The sequence below is a fragment of the Cervus canadensis genome, chromosome 7 (genome assembly GCF_019320065.1).
Source record: "Cervus canadensis isolate Bull #8, Minnesota chromosome 7, ASM1932006v1, whole genome shotgun sequence".
Classification (NCBI taxonomy): domain Eukaryota; kingdom Metazoa; phylum Chordata; class Mammalia; order Artiodactyla; family Cervidae; genus Cervus; species Cervus canadensis.
In genome coordinates this window covers 10,118,552-10,140,422 of record NC_057392.1, presented here as the reverse complement: position 1 = coordinate 10,140,422, position 21,871 = coordinate 10,118,552, and the positions used below count along the sequence as shown (strand labels likewise).

Sequence of the window (21,871 nt, the reverse complement as noted above, 5' to 3'; positions counted from 1 at the left end):
AACATGTATTTTCACAATGGTGATCAGGAACTCTAGCAACTTTTTCAGGCTTTCAGGAATTTGAACCATTTCCTGGGATCAGAAAAGCGGCCTTTAAATAAAGGCTGTATGTATATGGAAACTCAGAACAAAAGTATTTTTAAAAAATCTTTTCTGGCACCTCTTTCTGTAGGAACAGCAAGATATTTCACTGTATTTTTTTAGTTGAAAGACTATTTCAGCTGCCATGCTTCTCATGTCAACATGATGTCATTTTCAAAAGAAACGCAATTCTAATATTAAAAAATTGAAAAGCAAATGTAAATCTTAACTGAAGTTTCTTTGAGAAGAACTTGTAGTGGACATGTTCTATTTTCCACCTGCCTATCACTTTACAGTTTTTTTTTTTTCTGATAATATAACCTTGATTTTCCTTTGGAGAATGATTCATCCCCCATTCTTTGTCCCCTGGACTAAAGCATATGGTTGAGTATATAATCCAGAGTTTACTAATGAGAATAAGATTTTATTGGAACCACTAGGAAATATGTACTTTGTTTCTACTGGAATGATTAGCTATAAGGATGATATAGGTTCACACTGGGGAAAGGTGAAGAGGTGGGGAAAAATCACTGCATGGGAATAAACAGTTTGAAGGCAACAGAGAGGGAACGACCATATTTGATAACATTGTTTGCACCCTGGATCCAGCCATACCTGCAGCTATCTATTTACAATTTTTTTTCTGTTAAATCAGTTTGCATTTTTGACACTTGCCAGAAAAAGTTCTCAATATTATAGCACAAAAGAAGAATTCCACTTAATACACATAACGAAATATTTAAAAATCCTTCCCCCTGTTTCTCTGTATCTCTCAGTATCATTCAGAATGGCACCTGCGCTAAGTTCCTAGTTTTACTGTCTCAAACCTCCCAGAAACCTCTCTTAAACTCAGATTACTCTCTATCTTCATTTTTCTCACTCTGATTCTCAAAAGTTTTCAGGTTCTCTTCCTCCCCCACTTCCTTCAAGAGAAACATAAACTGTAGCTGAGTTTTGTGCATCAGTCTAGCCTTCTGAGGCTCCTTTTGCTTCTATACCTCTATTCCTTACCTAGATCAGCACAGTTAGTGCCCAGGCTGCTTTCTGAACAACGAAGGATCCTTTCTCTTCAAATTGATGAAAGGCCAAAAATACATGTTAAATATTCTGTTCTGACCTCATTTGTATTCAGTACAAATAGTGTACATTAATTCTGTTTGCCAACAGCTACTCCTGGGGTTACCTTTCAGTAAATTTTGTCAAGATAGTGCCTCAGTGTTGTGTTTTGTCTGTATGATTTGTTTAAGAGGGTGGGGTGGGGTGAGGAAAAATTAAGTTAGTTAAACCAGTTTGATAGTCCTTACAAGTCAGAGAAATGGCCAGGAAACCCAACTAACATGAGTGCTATGGGCAATTGCTTCTCACTATTGCCTTTCATTTCTCCCTCTTTGGGAACATTCTTTGGGTTTTCTACAGAAACAGCTGGAGACTCTCACTGACAATTGCCTCACTCAGCAGCTCCTTCATAAACACATTTTTTCAGACACTGTGCCCAAGACTCTTTAAGTGTTCCAAGGAGTTTGACTCATTCAAAGGCAGCCCAGCTGCAGTTGGAAGGGCACCAGCTCTTGCTCCATAAAGGTCTAGATTGTCTCTACATTAAGAGGCATCCAAAAGTTCCGCTATGCTGTACACTCAGATGACCCCCGGCCCTTTTGTGAACACATTGATTGTGAGTAGTCTGAAACACATTCTTGGGTCTACTCTAACTGTCTTTGATGACCTCAGGCTGGGGAACCCAGTGGGGAGACCACCATGATGGCTGCCCAGAGCCTGAGAACTATCAGGATGAGTCTGGGAGACATCTCACCTTGTAAAAGTCCCATCTTTCTTTGACACTTTTTTTAATTGAATCTTCCCAACCACAGTAAAGTCAAAGTCTGTTATAGTATCTTGAAATGGTAGGAAAAAGGTGGGAGGATAACGATGGCATGGCACATCAGGGGATAGTTGAGAATTTAACAAAGGGACTATTTAAAAAGATGTGGGCAAAAAATAAATAAAGAAAGAAAAAGATCTGGGCAGGGTTAAAGGAAACCTCTGGGAACCATAGGCTTCCCAGGTGGCTCAATGGTAAAGAATCCACTTGCCAATGCAGAAGACCTGGGTTCTATCCCTGGGTTGAGAAGATCCCCTGGAGGAGGGCACTGCAACCCACTCTAACATTCTTGCCTGGAGAATCTCATGGATAGAGAAGCCTGGTGGGCTATAGTCCATAGTGTCACAAAGAGTCAGACACCACAGATCCACTGAGCATGCACGTACTGGGAACCATAACTAGCCCCAGGTTTGTAGGGGCAGAGGCAGCAGGTGGTAAACAGAACTAAGAGAGAACTGTAGGAGAAGGCCATAGCATTGGAGAAATGGTGGTCAGATAAAGAATGCAGCCACAGCTAACAGAGTGGCCCTCTGATGCTGCAAGGGGGAGGTCCTGAATAATATCCTGCCTTGTGATCCATTGGTGGCTCAGCAGTAAAGAATCTGTCTGCAGAGCAGGAGCCACAGGAGTTCAGTCCCTGGGTCAGGAAGATCCCCTGGAGAAGGAAATGGCAACCCATTCAAGTATTCTCTCCTGGAGAATCCGCATGGTCAGAGGAGCCTGGCAGGCTACAGTCCATAGGGTCACAAAGAGTGGGACACGACTGAAGCCACTTAGTGTGCAAGCACTGTGATCCATCTCCTGCAGGTGCCTTCCATTGGCCAACACCAGGCAAAAAGCCAGAGGACAGTTGATGCCATCCGTAAAAGTCAGCCCTGGGTCACAGAGCGGGGTGCTGAGTGGGTCTGGAAGGACACGGGGAAAACCTGCAGTCACTTCCTATCTTTTCCCGCAGCTGGCCCCTTGGTTCAGGCATCACCCTTTCTTGTCTGGCCTGTGATGCTGGCCTTCTTGCCCGTCCTCTTGACCCACCTAGTCCATTGCTTTGATGATCAGGCCTGTTTCCAAGAAGCTGTATTCATTCTGCACAGTATTGGGGTGTATAGACCTCAGTTCAGGAGCCAGCTCTGGAGCGTCAAGACCCTCCCCCCAGAAACCTTATGGGTAAAACTTCCCGTGGAGTCCGGGATGCCCGAAGACCTTTTCGGACCATGATTTACTGATACTAGAACATATTTTAAATATCAAGGAATCGACTTGCGGCTTTAAACACAAACAGAAGGGTCGAAATGGATTGAGGCTGCCTCCCTGCCCCCTTGCAGAAAACCAAGTCACTCGGGCTGGCTGGCGATTGCTTCAAATCTGGTCTCTCCAAGGGCGTGTTTCTGAGGACGTAGGCTCTAGCGGCCCGGGAAGGCAGTCTCCCGGCTCCGGGGCCCGCCCACCGCGCGGGTAGGGGAAGTCCCTCAGTCCCGGCACGAATGCCCGGCGCCCCCAGTCTTCTTCCACGCGGGCACCTGCGGGTGAGGGACAGGGGGAGCCGCAGAGAGCGCAGGCGCAGTGTCCGCGCGGGCGACGCCCCTCTCCCCGCCCAGTCCCGCGGCCTCCGCCGCCCCGGCCGCGGTTTTCGTGGCCTCAGCGGGCTCAGAGCCTGGACTAGGCGCGCGGCAGCGGGCAGCCCCGGCCGGAACACCTGTTCGCGCCTTCCTCGCCGCGACACGCAGGTAACCCGGCCCCGGCCGCCGGTCAGCACAGCAGACTGGGGACTTGACCCTGCCTGCCGGGCCGCCCCCACCCATAAGGAGTGAGGGCATACCCCGAAGCCCACACACTCACTTTCAGCCGAGGCACCTAAGAGGCCGACTCCCTCCTTGGGGCTTGGGCCGGACCCGGGTGAAGCGCCCCGCCCCCTTCACACCCTTTCTCCCGGCTCTGCTCGACGCCTGAGGGTCCGCGGGGCCCCCACTTCCCAGCACTGCTCCCTTGGAAAACCTGGACACGGGTCCGGTAGGGTCAGCATCAGCTGTGGCCTCTGCGCCCCCGCTTCCTGCCACCGTGGCGTGTATGTGTGCTTCTCTGATAAAGGCCAGGGGCTCTAGCTTTCCTCACGCCCAGGAGCCCACCCAAACCAGGGTGAGTCCCTGTGGCGCCGTGGCATCAATTTCAAACTTTTTAAGAATGCTGGGTGGTTTCAGAAATAAGGCCAAGAATGAGTATTTTCCTTTACTCTGTTGCCGACTCTTGGACGCCTGTCTGCATGGTTTGAGATTTTTCGCGGAGAATAAACGGTATAGCGCGATCTTTCCCCAGTGAAAGGCAAGGGCAAGGAGTAGTGGAGGAAGGGCCAGGCCGCGGCCGAGTGTGATGGCGAGAGACGCAGGGCAAGTCCACGCAGCCTCCCCCACCTCCGAGGAGGAAAGTACCACCCGTTCCTGACCCGCCTTTGGGCCGTAGGGTTTGTACGCCACGTGCGCCCGCGTGGCCTCTTCAGAGAGAGGCGGATGCAGGGGTCGCGCGGGCCAGCAGGAAGGACGAGTAGGGGGACTGCGCAGACTCGCATCTCTGTCCAGGCTTTTGCCGGGCTTGGCCGCGGGAGCGGGATGAAAAGCTGGCGACTGAGTGACGATTGAGGGCCCGAGACCGTGACGCACTGGGCGGAGAAGGCTGGGAGCGCTTGGGGAAGGGGAGGTGCCGGCTGGCTTGAGGCTCTAAAGGACCTGATTGGGGTTGCCCGTGTCCGTGGTGCTGAAGTACCTCCAGCGCCTTCCTCGTCGGCTTAGTTCCCTGGAGGCGGCCTGCCTCGCGGTTCTACCCTGCACCTTTGCCAGAAATAGCCGGCCTCCAAGGCAGGTGGCCAGAGTGGCTCCCGCTCGACAGTGAAACCCTTTTCGGATGAGTTGATGCTTGTTTCCTGACGATAACCTGAAGGCAAATGTGGCTCGTCCTGGGGGTGCAGATAAAGCATATGCCTAACAGGCTTGATTTACCTACATGGGAGGGCACAGGGTGAGCATAAACAAGAACTCTCACATATGCAAATACATAGCATATGTAGGATGCATGTGTGAATATATACACACAAACATTACACACGTGTAAATACACTCACTGGTTTTCAGCGCCATTACACACTACAAATTACACATGTTTTCCAGTACTTTTTTATAATCTTTATTTTTGACACCTTTAGTATTTCTGAACTCTGCAGAACCATTAACTTTCATAATTATCTGTTCCCAAGTCACAGAACCTGTGAATTAAAGTGTTTGGTATTTGGCTGAGCAAGAAAGTATTTACACATATTTAAAAATTAGTTATTTATTTATTCTTACAAGGACCTACTGTATAGCATGGTGCTTCCCTGGTGGCTCAGTGGTAAAGAATCCACCTTCCAATGCAGGAGACGCAGGTTTGGTCCCTGGGTCAGGAAGATGCCCTAGAGATGGAAATGGAAACCCACTCCAGTATTCTTGCCTGGAGAATCCCATGGACAGAGGAGCCTGGCAGGCTACGGTCCATGGGGTCACAAAGGGTCGGACATGACTTAGTGAATGAGCACATTGAGCACGTATGGAAATCTGCTCAATGTTATGTGGCAGCCTGGATGGGACAGGAATTTAGGGGAGAATGGATACATGTGTATGTATGGCTTCATCCCTTCGCTGTTCTCCTGAAACTATCACAACATTGTTAACCAATTATACCCGAAAACAAGATAAAAAGTTTAAAGTATAAGAAAATAAATATATTTTAATTACAGAACAAATATAGTCTATAGAGGTAAAATTGATATCAATACAAAAAAGATGTTCCTAAACAAAGTTTAAACAAAAAGAATTAATGACAAATTTAATAGAACAATAGCTAGCCAACAATCTTATGGAAAGTTATAACCTGAAGAAAATAATGACTAAGATGTATCATAATGCTGATAATCTCAATTATACTAGTGGGATATGCTTTGTGAACTCTGTAAAGACTACATATATGCTCTTCAAAATGTTGAATAGCTGTGGTTTTTCTATAATAAAATGTAGGCTCATTGTTAAGAAATTTGGATAATAGGGCAATACATAAAACCAGAGAAAAACATTGTAAATAGATTTTTTAAAAATTGAATTATAGTTGACTTACAATATTGTGTGAATGCAGCAAGTGATTCAGTTATACATATATGCATTAAATTATTTTTTTCTGATTCTTTTCCATTATAGTTTATTATATGATATCGAGTACAGTTCCCTGTACTATACAGTAAATCTTTGTTATTTATCTATTTTATATTTGGTAGTGTGCATCTGTTACTTACATATTCCGACTTAGGCCACCCTTTCCCTTTGGTAACCATGTTTGTTTCCTATGTCTGTGAATCTGTTTTTGTTTTGTAAATAAGTTCATTTATACTATTTTTCAGATTCTACATATAAGTGATGTAATTGTCTTTCTCTGACTTACTTCACTTAGTATGTTAATCTGTCAGTCCATTCATATTGCTGCAAATGACATTATTTCATTATTTTTATGGCTGAGTAATATTCCATTGTATATATGTACCACATCTTCTTTATGCATTCATCTGTTGATAGACACTTAGGTTGCTTCAGTGTGTTGGGTATTGTAAACGGTGCCTCTATGAACATTGGGGTACATGTATCTTTTTGAATTAGAGCTTTCATCTTTTTTGGATGCATGTCCAGGAGTTAGATTCCTGGATCTTTATGGTAATTCTATTTTTAGTTTTTTATGACACCTTTATACTCAAACAGATTTTCTTTTAAATAAACCCACATGTATTTTAAATGAACCAATATTCTGTTGGCTGCATTTTCACTGTATAATTTATCAGTAATGTCTTTCAAATCAATGCATATAAAACTAGGTCATCATTATTAAGTGTTGTGTAAAAAAGCAGAGCAATTTATTTAAATAATCTCATAATAAAGAACGTTTACTTATTTCTGATTTTTGCTGTTGTTATACCATTCAGCAAATAGTATCTTTGAGTAAATATTTGTGCACTTGATTATATCCTTGGAAAAAAATTCCTAGAAGTGAAATGGATGGTTCAATGGATATGTATGTTTTATTTTTGCTACATTGATTTATTTATTTCTTTAATTATTTCTTATCTCGTCCCTTGTCTATTTTATTCTTTACTATGTTCTTAGCATCTACACAATGTCAGATATATGTGTATTCAAGAAATATTTGTTGCAAGAATGATATTTCTAGATTGTGCTACAGAAAAGAAGTACCAATATATACCAGTATAAAAACTGAATTAGAATGTCAGAATCCCCACACTATTACCAAAATAAGGTTTTTGTCAACTGGGTAGGCAGTAGAGAGCATTTTTTTATATACTTACTGGTTATACTTATTTTTGTTTTGTGAGTTTCCAGCTCATGGCTCTATTTTTCGGTTGGTATGCTTATAGGCTTTTTCTTATTTGTGAAAATTCTTCAGATGATAAAGATTTGGTTGCATATGTCGCAACTTTTTTCCTGACTTTTTTTAAATTTTTAAACTTTAAGATATTTTCTGCTGTATAGAAAATTTCACATTTTATATAGTCAAATCTATCTTTTTACCCTTTATAATATCTGACATTTACATTTGGTTGTTCATCCTTCTATAATAAAGATAATCTACTATGTTTCATGATATTATCAAAAGATTACATTTTAAATTCTAGGTTTATACTCCCATTTTCCTTTTTAAATTCATTTCATTACTAGATGTAAAATTCTATTGAAGATGGCTTTGTGAGAAGTAATTGCTTATTTTAACCCACATGTAAATAGGCTTGTCTTCTATGAGGAGTAACACATTACTCAGTTTGAACCTTTTAATACTTATTCAGTTTCTAAATACTTAATGTTCAAAAAGATACATGCACCCCCATGTTCATTGCAACAATATTTACAATAGCCAGGACAAGAAAGTAACCTAGATGTCCATCAACTGATGAATGGATAAAAAAGTTATGGCATATGTACACAATGGAATATTACTCAGCCATAAAAAGGAACGAAATTGTGCCATTTGCAGAGATGAGGATGGACCTAGAGACTGTCATACAGAGTGAAGTAAGTTAGAAAGAGAAAAACAAATATCATATAGTGTCACTTATATGTGGAATCTAGAATAATGGTATGGATGAACTTATCTGTAAAGCAGAAATAGAGGCACCAATGTAGAGAACAAATGTATGGATATCAAGGAGGCGAGGAGGTGGAATGAATTGGAAGATTGGGATTGACATATCTACACAATTATGTGTAAAACAGATAACTAATGAGAACCTACTGTATAGCAAAAGAAACTGTATACTCAGTGCTCTGCGGTGGCCTAAATAGAAAGAAAATCCAAAAAAGAGGGAATATGTGTATATGTATAACTGATTCACTTTGCTGAACAACAGAAACTAACAACATTGTAAAGCAACCATACTCCAATAAAAATTAATTAGAAAATACTTAATGAAAGTGTTTTTATTTAAATGCCATTTAGTCTGTCATATTTTTAAACTGTTACTATCCAATCTTTTAAAAAAGGAGCTATTCTTTAGAGTATTTTTTATAGATGAAAGAAAATATGACAATGAAGAAAATATGTATAAATACAAATATACCTGGAATATTGAGAAAGGAGTACATCAAGGCTGTATATTGTCACCTTGCTTACTTAATTTATATGCAGAGTACATCATGAGAAATGCCAGGCTGGATGAAGCACAAGCTGGAATCAAGATTGCTAGGACAAATATCAGTAACCTCAGATATGCAGATTATACCACCCTTATGGCAGAAAGTGAAGAGGAACTAAACAGCTTCTTGATGAAAGTGAAAGAGAAGAGTGAAAAAGCTGGCTTAAAACTCAACATTCAGAAAACTAAAATCATGGCATCTGGTTCCATCACTTCATGGCAAATAGATGGGGAAACAATGGAAACAGTGACATATTGTTTTTTTGGGCTCCAAAATCACTGCAGATGGTGACTGCAGCCATGAAATTAAAAGATGCTTACTCCTTGGAAGAGAAGTTATGACCAACCTAGATGGCATATTAAAAAGCAGAGACATTACTTTGCTGACAAAGGTCCATCTAGTCAAAGCTATGGTTTTTCCAGTGGTCATATATGGATGTAAGAGTTGGACTATAAAGAAAGCTGAGCACTGAAGAACTGTACTGTGGTATGGAGAAGACTCTTGAGAGTCCCTTGGACTGCAAGAAGATCAAACCAGTCAATCCTAAAGGAAATCAGTCCTGAATATTCATTGGAAGGACTGATGCTGAAGCTGAAGCTCCAATATTTGGCTACCTGATGCAAAGAACTGACTCACTGGAAAAGCCCCTGGTGCTGGGAAAGATTGAAGGCAGGAAGAGAAGGGGTGACAGAGGATGAGATGGTGGATGGCATCACTGACTCAGTGGACATGGGTTTGAGCCAGCTCTGGGGGTTGGTGATGGACAGGGAAGCCTGGCGTGCTGCAGTTCATGGGGTCTCAAAGAGTTAGAAATGACTGAGGGACTGAACTGAACTGAATATGCCATAATCAAATAAAAGCTTAATTGGAGCTTATAAAATTAATTTTCACATTGTTTTAATTCAAATGGATGGCTGAATTCCCCACTAACTTTTTAAAACTGAAGTATAGTTGATTTACAATGTCGTGCCAGTCTCTGCTGTATAGCAAAGTGACTCAGTTATACACATGCATACATTCTGTTTAAAAATAGTCTTTTCCTTCATGGTTTATCACAGGATATTGAATATTGTATATCCCCATGATATACATTAGGACTTTTTTGTTTATCCCTAGTGACTTTCAAGTTGGACACTACTGCTATCCACACTTCAGTTCTTTTAGTGATCATAGCAATCGTTGGCCTCTCTGACTGAAGCGACGCAGCAGCAGCTAGCAATCTGACAGTCTGTGCTGGTCTTCATGAGGATTAGATCATTCCCAATTAGTAGGTGCTTGAGGAGTTTTTCACCTCCTGGTGAACTGAGTAGCAATATAATTTTCCAGTTTGAGGTTGGAATTTGTTGATAGGGAAAATGATGATGGTATTAATCGTATTCTAACCAAACTCTCTTTTTTGAGCACTTTCGCATGTTTCATTGGTGATGAGTGGCTTGTCTCATTTTCCTTGTGGAGGCCACTTTGCCTCTGCAAGGAAATATGGATGATATTCTTAAACATTCTGGTAGGTCACAGTTCCAGGATGTTATGTGCCGCTGCTCTTTCTGATTCCATGTTTCTCTGGCATTATTTTTATTATAAAAACAAGCACAGTAACCTTTTTATCACCACACTTGTTTTTCTTTTGCCATTCTGTCCTTAACAGTTGATTCTGTAAGTAACCAAAATATTGTTTAAAAGTCAATGTGTGCTGATCACAGGCTTGGGTGTCGGAAGGAGAATGACACCCACTCCAGTGCCTCTCCCTTCTCACTTTTCATCCATCTACCTTCTAGTCTAGACACAGGAAATCCCCGTCTACTCAGGGAAATGTCAGAGCTGAGCTGAGATCATTGAGTTTTTTCCTTCTGTGGGCCAAAACTGTACTTTGCCCTATAAATGTTTATATATATATATATATATATATATAAAGCCTAAACATTTTGGCCCTTATGAGCTTCCCTGATAGCTCAGTTGGTAAACACTCCACCTGCAATGCAGGAGACCAGATCCGCTGGAGAAGGGATTGGCTACCCACTCCAGTATTCTTGGGCTTCCCTTGTGGCTCAGCTAGTAAAGAATCCACCTGCAATGCAGGAGACCCCAGTTCGATCCCTGGGTTGGGACGATCCCCTGGAGAAGGGAAAGGCTACCCACTCCAGTATTCTGGCCTAGAGAATTCCATGGACTACAGTCCATGGGGACACAAAGAGTCAAACGACTGAGTGACCTTCACTTTCACTATATAACATTATACATGTTAAATACTTACTACTCTGATTTCTCTTATAGTCACTGCTGTAGTTGAATTATATATGATCAGTGGACATATGTAATAATTTGTGTGCACTTCGCACTATTTCATGTATTGAATTTTATATTAATTCAATCCACATGTGTGTCATCATTACTTAGGTTCATTTAGTCATCTCCTGACTTCTCAAAATCACTTTTCTCTCCTTAAGCCCCCCCCCCCCTCCCCGCAGAGTATCAGCAACTTTATTGAGCCCTGACTTTTACTTTAAAAACTTGAAGTAAACTAAAGCTATTAGGTAATCTAATTTCCCATTTATTTTGCCTCTGGGCTCTGTGTAACTCTGGCTGAGCCATTGTTCTAAATAGCGGTGAGGGACTTCCCTGGTGGTCCAGTGGTTCAGAATTCACCTGCCAATGCAGGGAACACAGGTTCCATCTCTGGTCCATGAACGTCCCACATGCCTCGGGGCAATTAATCCCGTGTGCCACAACTATTGAGGCCTTGTGCCCCTGTTGCTTTGCAACAAAAAGCCACCACAATGAGAAGCTGCGCACCACAACTGGATAGTAGCCCCTGCCTGCCGCAACTACAGAAAGCCCACAGGCTGCAACAAAGACCCAGTGGAGCCAAAAATAAATAAAATTTAAAAAATAATAAATGGGAGTGAGGATCCCAAAGATGAATGAGCCTGCTGAGGGTGGGATGGACTGAAGCCAGATACTCACAATTACTTCTTGGATGATTCCCTTAATTTAGAGCTGAGATAGAAGATAGTGTTAGATTGCAGAATTGTGGCAACCAGAGCTCTGCAAAACAAATGAGACCCAGAATTAGAGGTCTCTGGTTAAACGGGTGGCTTTCTTCAAAGCAGGCAAGCTATACCATGCTCCCAGCATTTGTTGAGTCTGGCAATGCCTTAAGGTATGGGGATACCATGAAGAAGAGGAGGACATAATCTCTGTTCTTGGAGCAGTAACACTTTATCAGGAGTGAGTGTTACATACACAATTCACAGTGATACCTTATGCCAAGGATTGTAACAGAGTTCTGTAGAAAGTGTTCTTGAACCAGAGGAGGAAGAGGTTGTTCAGTGACAGATTTCTCCCAAGTAGGTCTCCAGGAAGGTTGTGGGAATGTGGGTGGGAGTTTGCCAGATATTGCTTCATTGGGCAGTAAGTAGTTGATGACTTCAAGTCGGACTGGAAGATGACAGTCTGAATTTGAAGACTGGCTGCCATAAGCAGCTCTGTAACCTTGGGCACATCACTGAAGCTTCTTGATCTTCACTTGATTTGTTTTTAAAGAGGGACTAATATTAGTGCCTACCTTGTTGGGGTTGTTGCGGGATTTAGTAAAATAATAGATGTAAAGCACTAGGTGCATAGTAGTCTAGTCAATTTATTTCTTGTCTCTTTATAAAGTTGCATGTAAATCATTCTGGACAAGTGTTTATTGATCACATTGTCACAGGTCAAAATGACAAAAATATAAACCTTTTGTGTCTTCTGAATCAATGCATAATTCTCCCAATCTAGAAATTCTTCTCTTAATGTTGCCTCTCTCATTGTTTTTAAATCCCACGCTTACTGCTTTTTACCAATTCACATGGTATCCCAAACCAAAACAGGTCTAGTCTGAAACCGTCATTACTTTTTCTTTGTTCTCTAGTACTCAGTGTTACAACAAACACATATTTAATTGTATAATTTCCTTCTTTTAACATACACAGCACTTTTGTCTATTTTTGGTACTTATTAGCATATTTCTTTTCTCCCAAATGGATGTGTAAGTTCTTTAAGAGAAAGCATATGTTTTCTTAATTTTATGTCTCACAGTATCTTAGCACAGTGCCTTCCACACCATAGGCATTTAGTAAATATTGACTGAATGAAGGAAAAACCGTAAGTGTGTGAGGATGCCAGAATAGCTGGTGTGATCTCAGGCTCCCCTCATAGAAACAGAATCTCCTGAATAGGAGAGATCATAGAAACTGGAGTGGTTAATATGGTGAGATGAAAACCATGATTATATGTGGAGTAATTGAAAAAAGACAAGATTTTCAGTCTGGAGAAGAGAAAACTCATGAGGGAGACCTGGGATGGGGAGGGTAGAAAAGTTCCTGATACTGAAATTTCCTGTGGAAAAGAAATAATTAGTGACCCCAGAGCTAATATGTAGCAACAGACTCTGGGAATTATAGATAGATTTTGACTGAATATTAAAAAAAAATTTTCTAACAACCAGAATGATTTCCAGGTGACTGCCTTCAAAAGGAATAAGTAGGTTCAAACAGAAACTGTACTATTTGTTGCAGATGCTACAGAGGTTATAGTTACTATTAAAGGAATTGGAGTAGATGACCCCCAAAGACTTTTTCAACTCTCATGGTCATTAATTCTATGTGTATTATTATAATGTTGTATATGACTACACTATAGTAAATATATACATGTTAATGTATATATTATATATGGATAAAGACATATATATCTATGTATGTACAGATCATATAATCTCATTATCACTATATTGCCTAAATTAGTGAAAGATGAAAATCATTCTTCAAAAGTTTGATCTTGATTATTTAAAATATTTTACTAACATCTTTTTTTTACTTGAGGGCAACAGTTTATAAAATATTGCCCTACATGTACACTGTGTGCTTAAACTTAAATAAAAAGTTTAATGATGGTGTTAGCATCTCAAATGCAAATAAATGTTCTCTCAATCTCAAAATTAAATCTGAAAAGAGAGAACAAATAAGTGAGCCAGAGTCAACTTGTTCTGATTCAGATGAGTTGTGGTGTAAAGTTCAGGTGTTCATTACTACCACCTTTATCACTAACATTTATTTAACATTTACTGTGTACCTTGTTGTTGTTGTTTAGTTGCTAAATCGTGTCTGACTCTTTGCAACCCATGAACTGCAGCACACCAGGCTTCCTTGTCCTTCTTTATCTCTCAGAGTTTGCTCAAACTCATGTCCATTGGGTCAGCGATGCCATCCAAAAATCTCCTCTGTTTCTCCCTTCTCCTCTTGCCCTCAATCTTTCCCAGCATCAGGGTCTTTTCCAAAGAGTTAGCTCTTTGCATCAGGTAGCCAAATATTGGAACTTGGGCTTCAGCGTCAGTCTCTGCAATGAGTATTCAGGGTTGATTTCCTTTAGGGTTAACTGATTTAATTTCCTTGCTGTCCATGGGACTCTCAAGAGTCTTCTCCAGCACCACAGTTGGAAAGCATCAATTCTTCAACACTCAGCCTTCTTTACAGGTACTGTATACCTAGCTATGTTTTAAGCACCTCATATGTATTAACTCATGTACTTCTTCCAAAAACTCTTACATTATCCCCAATATATTTTTTCATATTTTATTTAGAAATAATTTCAAACTTATAGTAAGGTTTCATGCATAGTCCAATGAACTCTTGGGGTGAAAGATAATTCTCATTTATACTTCACCCCAGGTTCTCCAGTGATAAACATTTTTCAAAGTTTGTTTTGTCATTCACTCAGATACTTTCTTTTTTTTTCTGAACCAACTGAAAGTAAGTTGCAAATGTGATGCCTAATTATGCCTACTTAAGTGTCTTCCTTAAAGACAAGACACTCTCCTGTATAACCACAGAATTATCACCAAAATGAGGAACTTAACACATAATTCTGCATTGACTCCACAGATCTCATTCAGTATTTGTCCAAGTAATTTCCTTTTTGGAAAAATATTTTTTATTTCTTGTCTAGAATCAAATCCAGGGTTGTATTTAGTTATGTCCCTTTAATCTTTACTTTGTGATAGTTCTTCATTTCTTCCTTGTTGTTAGTGACTTTGATGTTTTTGGAAGTTCAGACCATTCATTTGGTAGAATGTTCCTCATTTAGGTTTATTCAGGTTTGTCTGATACAAGTTATGCATTTTTAGCAGGAAAATGATAAGACGTGATATTGTGTGTTTTCAGTGGATCTTATTAAGAGACACAATATTGATTTGTCTTTTTTTTTTTTTTTTGCCATTTCAAATGAATTAATTTAATTCCAAGTAGTACAGAATTCAGTATAGAACAAAGACTTAAGAACACATTTCGGCAGGATTCTGGGTTGGGTTTATGCAGATCTCATAGCTAAGGTAGAAATGGCTAAGAAGAACTAAAGAGCTACTCTATGATTACTTGTTAATTCATACAAATGTTTGTTCTTAAATGTACTAGGTTCTAAGACAACACCTCATTCTAGCTGTAGATGGCAACAGATGTTACAGCAGGAAATCCAGATGTTTAAACATGAATGGAATTAAGGATAATCATTGCCTCAGGCACAAGGAACAGCTTCCTTTTTGCCAGATTTCTTAATTCCATCTGTGTCCACAGGGCCTTTCCCCATGGCCTTCACTTTTAGTTCCTCAAGTTTCTTCTGCTCCTCCTTCTTTTTCTGCTTGAAAGCCTTATTTTCCTCATCCATCTTTTTGTCTTGCTTCTTGGACTGCTTCAGGGGCTTCTTCTTGTACCTTTGCTGCCCAATATGGTGCCTGCCGCCCCTTCCCCCAGTGATTGGTCTTTTTGCTGCTGATGTGAAATCTGATGACTTGTAAAGGTGATGACTTCTCCACTGTCAAATTGTTATTTTTCCTTTTGCAATTTTTAAAAGATAATTTTATACATTTATTTTTGGTTATGCTGGGTCTTCGTTGCTGCAAGCGCTTTTCCCTAGCTGTGGAGAGTGGGTGCTACTCTTCATTTGTGGTGCTTAGGCTTCTCATTGCAATGGCACCCATGGACTCAAGGGTGCACAGGCTTCAGAAGTTGTGGCAAATGGGCTCAGTAGTTGTGGCTCCTCAGTTCCAGAGCACAGGCTCAATAGTTGTGGCACACAGGCTTAGTTTCTCTACGGCATGTGGAATCTTCCCAGACCAGGGATCAAATCAGTGTCTCCTATATTGGCAGGCGAATTCTTTACCACTAAACCATGAAGGAAGCCCTCCCTTTGTAATTAATAAGGATTTTGTGGGGAGATAGGATGACTATGTCATCCTATTCTTCAACAAACTTTCAGTCACTTATGATGATTCTTGCTTAAATGATTACTATGATGATTGCCAAATGGCAATTTTTCCAATTCCAATATTCATTTTACCTTTTTTGTTTTCTTTGGCTATGCCATGTGGCTTGTGGGATCTTAACTCCTTGCAACCAGAGATTGAACCCCAGGTGGAGTCCTAACCACATAACCACCAGGGAATCCCCCATTTATTTTACTTTTACTAGTTGGTATTCTATTGTAAGGGAGTTTTCTCTTTATTTATGTATTCATTTATTTACATCAGTTTGGCTTCTGGATTTCTATTGTGTTCAGTGGATTACTCTCATTGTTGACTTTGATGCTGAAATTGTTACAGATTGGGTCATTTGAATCCCGTTCAAGTTGTTTCTTGTGTTGCTTTGAAATCTCTATTATTATCAAAGTACTTTTCTAGTGTAAGATGTTTCAGATTCATCTTGTACTTTTCCTGCCCCTGTCATTTCAGTCGTTTCAAAAGATATTTTTCCAAAGAGCCCTGCTTTCTTTTAGTAGAGAATGCAAGGTCTGGGTGCTAGGTGTGGTCATTGCTACTGGCGTATCATTACTTTAGGTTACTTTAGGGCCATCCTGGGCTTCCCTGGTGGCTCAGCGGTAAAGAATCCCACCTGCCAATGAAGTAGATGAGGGTTCAATCCCTAGGTCGGAAAGATCCCCTGATGAAGGGAATGGCTATGCACTCCAGAATTCTTGCCTGGGAAATCCCATGGACAGAGGAGCCTGGTGGGCTACAGTCCATGGGGTCTCAGAGCTGGACATGATTTATCGACTAAACAATAACAACAAGAACAAGGGCCATCTTAGCTGATAGAACTGGGGAACTCATAAGTACATATACACATCTATATTTATTAATCTATTTATATTAAAATTAGTTTAATATTTTAAACTGCACTCCAATACCACAGTGTTAATTCTAGTCTTCACCTTTTTTCTATTTATGTCTTCCTTCTCTGATGGTGAGAAATCTGGTTCCCATTATCCTCAATATATTTAACTATAATATTTGTTTATTCTCCCTTTATATAACCAATATCCTGACCTCATGGGTGATCTCTTTGGCTGCAATTCTTTCTCATGCTCAGTCTTGCTGCCTCTACCAGCCTCTTCACAGCCTTAAGTTACACAGCTAGAAAGTGGTGAAGCAGGAAAAAATGTGCAAAGTTGCTTAATTGCTTGACTGCAAGTTCTCCAACCCAAGAGTGTCTATTGTGAAGCTGCTGCTGTGAAGATATACTCAAGGAAAAGGGGCCCTTGGGCTATTGAGATGAAGATTTAAGCAGACAGAGTGGCAGCTTTCAGGACTGTGCCTTCCACGGGAAACTTGGAGAATGAAGGATGGAGGCAGCTGAATGGTGCTACCTGCCAAGAACCACGGTGAGGGGATTCTCCAAAACTAGTGCAGTTCAGTGATCAGTCAGCCAGCACCTCCACTGCAACAGGTCTCCACTATGTTTTGTTTCTGTATCAAGAGCACATTCCATTAAGAAAAACATATCTCTGTGCTGTTATTTCTAAAGAGGGAATATTGCTTTTATTAGCAGTTCCTTAAATTAAAATGCTAGGAGCTGGATGATGGTGTCTGCTGTTGCAGTGCTGACTTCATTTCCTGGTCCAGAAGATCAGAAATCTGTTCATGTTTTAGAAAACAGCGTGCGATCCATCTGTTCAGGTCAGATTTTTCCACATTAACATGGAGATTTATAGAGTGGTAACTTATGTAAGAAAAACCAATGATGATTATATTCTTTGCTGCTATATGGAATCCACATTATTTTTTTTTTGTTAGTCAGGAAAATATAGTAATACATGTACACATGCACAATGAATTAATTCTTTTGAACACTATGTATAATAAAGGCATCCACTTTAGTTTATGTAGTAGTTCACCTTTGTTTTGGTTTGGGTTCTAGACACCACTTACCAAGTTTCCCTTTGTAATATGGTCTGTTTATATGCAGTTTTCCTTGTAACAGAAGGCACAGAAATGTAAGAGCTACATTTGGTTTCCTGGGTGACTTCTGGTCTGACTGAAACACGGAATAATGATTATTTTCCCTCTGATGAAAGTAGCTCTTTTTTTTTTTTTCCTGATTTTAAACTAGATGCATGGCTTATATGGAAAATAAAACTAAAAAGTATATAGAAGAAAGTGTTGAATAATTGAAATTTCACCATCCAAAGTCTAGATACAAATTGTTTTATATAGATTCATAGGATGAATGCTTTTTTATCTTTTATACCTTTCTTTTTACTTAGCATTGTGACATGAAGGGGCTTTCCAGGTGGCACTAGGGCTTCCCAAGTGGTGCTGGTGATAAAGAACCTGCCTGCCAATGCAGGAAACACAGGAGATGTGGGTTCGAGGTTTGATCCCTGGGTTGGAAAGATTTCCTGGAGGAGGGCATGGCAACCCACTCCAGTATTCTTGCCTGGAGAATCCCATGTACCGAGGAGTCTGGAGGGCTACAGTCCATGGGGTAGCAAAGAGTTGGACACGACTGAAGCAACTTAGCACGCATGCAGGTGACATGAAGATTTTTTATGTTAATATATGTGTACAGATACATTATCTTTTTTGATGACTGCATAATATTGCATTGATGTTTTTGCTTAACAGGTCCCTCATTAAAGGACAATAAAGTTATTTTCTATTTTTCATTGTGTAAAGAAAGCCATGATGAGTGCCCTTGCTCGCCATCTTTATGTACTTTACTAGTGATCTCCTTTGGATATATTCCTGGAAATAGGACTGCTGGGTCAAAGACTTCACATATTCTAAATTTTTGTACATGCTGCTGTTAAAATTAACTCTTGATGAGATGGATTATACTATGCTTTTCTTGATATACAGTGTCCCTGCCAATAATGGGACTTTATATAAAGTCTCTTTTCAGCTTTGCAGTGGCATCATATTTTTGTGTGCATGCTCTAAATGACATTAAAGGAGTGGAACAACTTTACTTATGAAAATATTTATTTATTTAGCTGTGTTGGGTCTTAGTTGTAGCATGCAGGATCTTCATTGCACCATGTGGGATCTTTCAATGGGGCACACAGACCCTTCAGTTGTGGCGTGTGGGCTTCAGTAGTTGCAGTGTGCAGGCTTAGCTGCAATAGGATCTTATTTCCTGTATTAGAGGTAGAACCCAAGTCCCCTGCATTGCAAGGCATATTCCCTAACCACTGGACCACCGGAGAAATCCCCTGAAATAACTTTAATAAATCTATGTATGCCATCTAAGCAACCAGATGTTTTCAAGTTTCATTCAAAATCTGATATAGTTTGGTCTGAAACAAGATGGCATCTGGTCACCATTTTTTCTATTGCTTTATGTTATTTCAGTTTAATAAGATGTATGGAGAGATGTGACTGAGTTGTAATGTCATCAAGTGGAGCCTCTGGCATGAAGAATCAGTTAAATGAAAACAAATCTGTAAAATTTTGAACTGATTCATTTGGCATTTCCATAAGTCTTGGCTTCAAGAGAAAATTTGGGCTTGGCTTTCTCCTGGGTAAACAGCAGCAAGAACAGGGCAAATGTGAGCAGGTAGTGTATGTAGTGTTTGTGGGATCTGAAAGTAGACTGTTGATCCTGGGTGTTCTTTTTTGTTCAGGGACTGGTATTAAGACCTGAGGGGTTGGCAGTTTTCTTTGTACTCAGTTGGGCTATTTGATCATCTTTCATAACAGTTAGGTAAAGAATAAACAACCGACAAGTACAACTTTAACAAGATATCAGAACAGCACAGTAATCTATTTTACACTTAATTAATATCTAACCTACTTGGTGATTTAACCACTTAGATACATACAAAAAAAGATGATGGAAACAGAAAAGGATCATGTTATTCCTTTCCCTCCCCCTTCCAGCAATGGCTTCCTGCCACTCTTGACAGATTTACACAGCATGGCTGAATTTAAAGGTGCTGATTCACTGCAAACTAATTCTGTTTTGTTTTTTTTATTTTTTTCTTAAAGGCAGTAGGAAAGTAAATGGTAGGTGATAAATATGTGTTCATTGAGAATGGCAGGGTTTATGCAAATTGATAAGTCCACTGCTTCAGAGATGAGACAGGCTCTTTCCTAGAAGGGGAGTGTCGATTATAAATGGTGAGAGACTTTGCATTTCAGCAAGTTCTTAGCTGCCAGCCGACACATTCATCACAGTATGCCAGAATGGATTTTAAAACGGTACAACATATATTGCTCTTTTCTGGATCAGGCATCATCACCTTCACACAAGCCAAGTCAACCTGCTTGTTTGAAAACTGCCACATAAGGCTGTTTTTCAGGTTAATCTCAGTTAACCTTTTCCTTTCCTGATATACACAGTTCATTAGAATCTACCCAAGTCATTTGAGTACAGAGGAGACAGGCTTCTCACTTCAATTTTGCCTACATGGCAACTGGATGCCCAGAAGTTCCAAGCTGATGGCAAAATAGAATGTTTAGCCCAGCTCTAACCAGACTGATCTGGAGGAGGAAATGGCAACCCACTCCAGTATTCTTACTTGGGGAATCCCATTCACAGATGAGCCTGGCGGGCTATAGTCCATGGGGGTCACAAAGAGTCAGACACGACTGAAGCGACTTAGCACACACATAACCAGACTGATAGCTCTCATCCTTACCTTCCCTCTTTCACCCCTTTTCCTTTTCCATCTTTTGCACCTCTACATTTAATTATTTCTTTTTTCTCAGTATTTTCCCCTCCCAGAGTTGACTCCTGGCAGCTCCTGCACAGCTGACAACCCCTGGCTATCTCTTCCCTAACTTTCTGCCCTAGAACTGTCAGCTGAATCTCCAGCTCAAACTAGTGCTAGACTTTCTGTTTAGTGCATCTCTCCACTTCTCCTTCCTACCTCTCCTGACCCCATATCCACCCTGCTAGATCTCTCTCCCCACCGCACCTCATCTCCAAGCCCTTTAGCTGTAATTGTCTCCTCTCTATAACCCAGACTGACACAGCCCAGCAACATCCTCAGGCCTTGCTCTAGTTTTCTCATAGCCCAGCAGAGCGCAGTACTTCTTAGATCACCGAGACCAGTGGTCCCCAACCTTTTGGGCACCAGGAGAAGGGTTCCTCAGGGATCTGGAACCAATATCTCTAACACAGAAAGGCAGAACTGTAGCCAAGTGGCAAAGATAACAGTATGAGGACAATCTCAAAGGTGAAACCAGGAGAGAAATGAGAGACTAAACAGCAGAGCCTATGAAAACTGATAGCAGACTGGGAGAGAGTTCAAGGAGCAGTTGTAGAATGTAGTTCAGAACTGCGTATTTTTGTTCAACCTGCATTTGTTCAATGTGTTTTGTGTGCTAGGAATACAAATATGGATGAGAACTCTCTTGCTTTCATGGAACTTACAGGCCACAAGGGAGATTGTGACTTGGCAAGCTGCCTTTAAATAGTGCCTGGATCTGTTGAGAAAGTGGACATGGCAGATTAAAGGAGCTACACTGGGCTGTGAACAACCCAGAAAACTTGACATGTACTGACAAGTCCTGCCTAGCATGGATGTGGGAGGAGATGGAGTCATACTGTGATGACTTCTGACTTCTCTGTGGCTCTGAGTCCTCTCAGAAATAGCTCTTTTTAAAAATTCAGAGGATTGAGTAACATTTAATACTTGCCTGAAATTTGCTAGCTGGGGCTACAAGAAGATTTGAGAAGTGGTTGACAGAGTAGACAGAATGTGTAAGGAAGTTGTAAGAAACTCACTTTGATAATTGCATTTACAGAGAATTATTAAGTATTCCACATTAAACTTCAAAGTTTTCTAACAACAGCAGAAGACGGATTGAAGGAATTTTTTGGATTCTGTCCTAATTAGCAGTCCTAAGTTCTTATTTACCACAATTAACATGTATTTCTGCAGTAGGAGCTCA

At 40.6% G+C, this 21,871-nt stretch overlaps 1 protein-coding gene across 2 annotated transcripts in view; it reads left to right on the top strand.

Annotated features, from left to right (window-relative positions):
• Positions 1–3,442: 3,442 nt before the first annotated feature.
• SLC35G2 (solute carrier family 35 member G2) overlaps positions 3,443–21,871 on the top strand; it is a 39,048-nt gene continuing 20,619 nt past the window's right edge. Inside the window, exon 1 of one of the 2 annotated variants that reach the window (XM_043474325.1) lies at positions 3,443–3,684. The gene's annotated coding sequence lies outside the window, so the exon portion shown is untranslated. Of the gene's footprint in view, positions 3,685–3,705; positions 4,094–21,871 lie in introns of those variants that run through there. The other variant, XM_043474326.1, reaches the window with a different exon arrangement.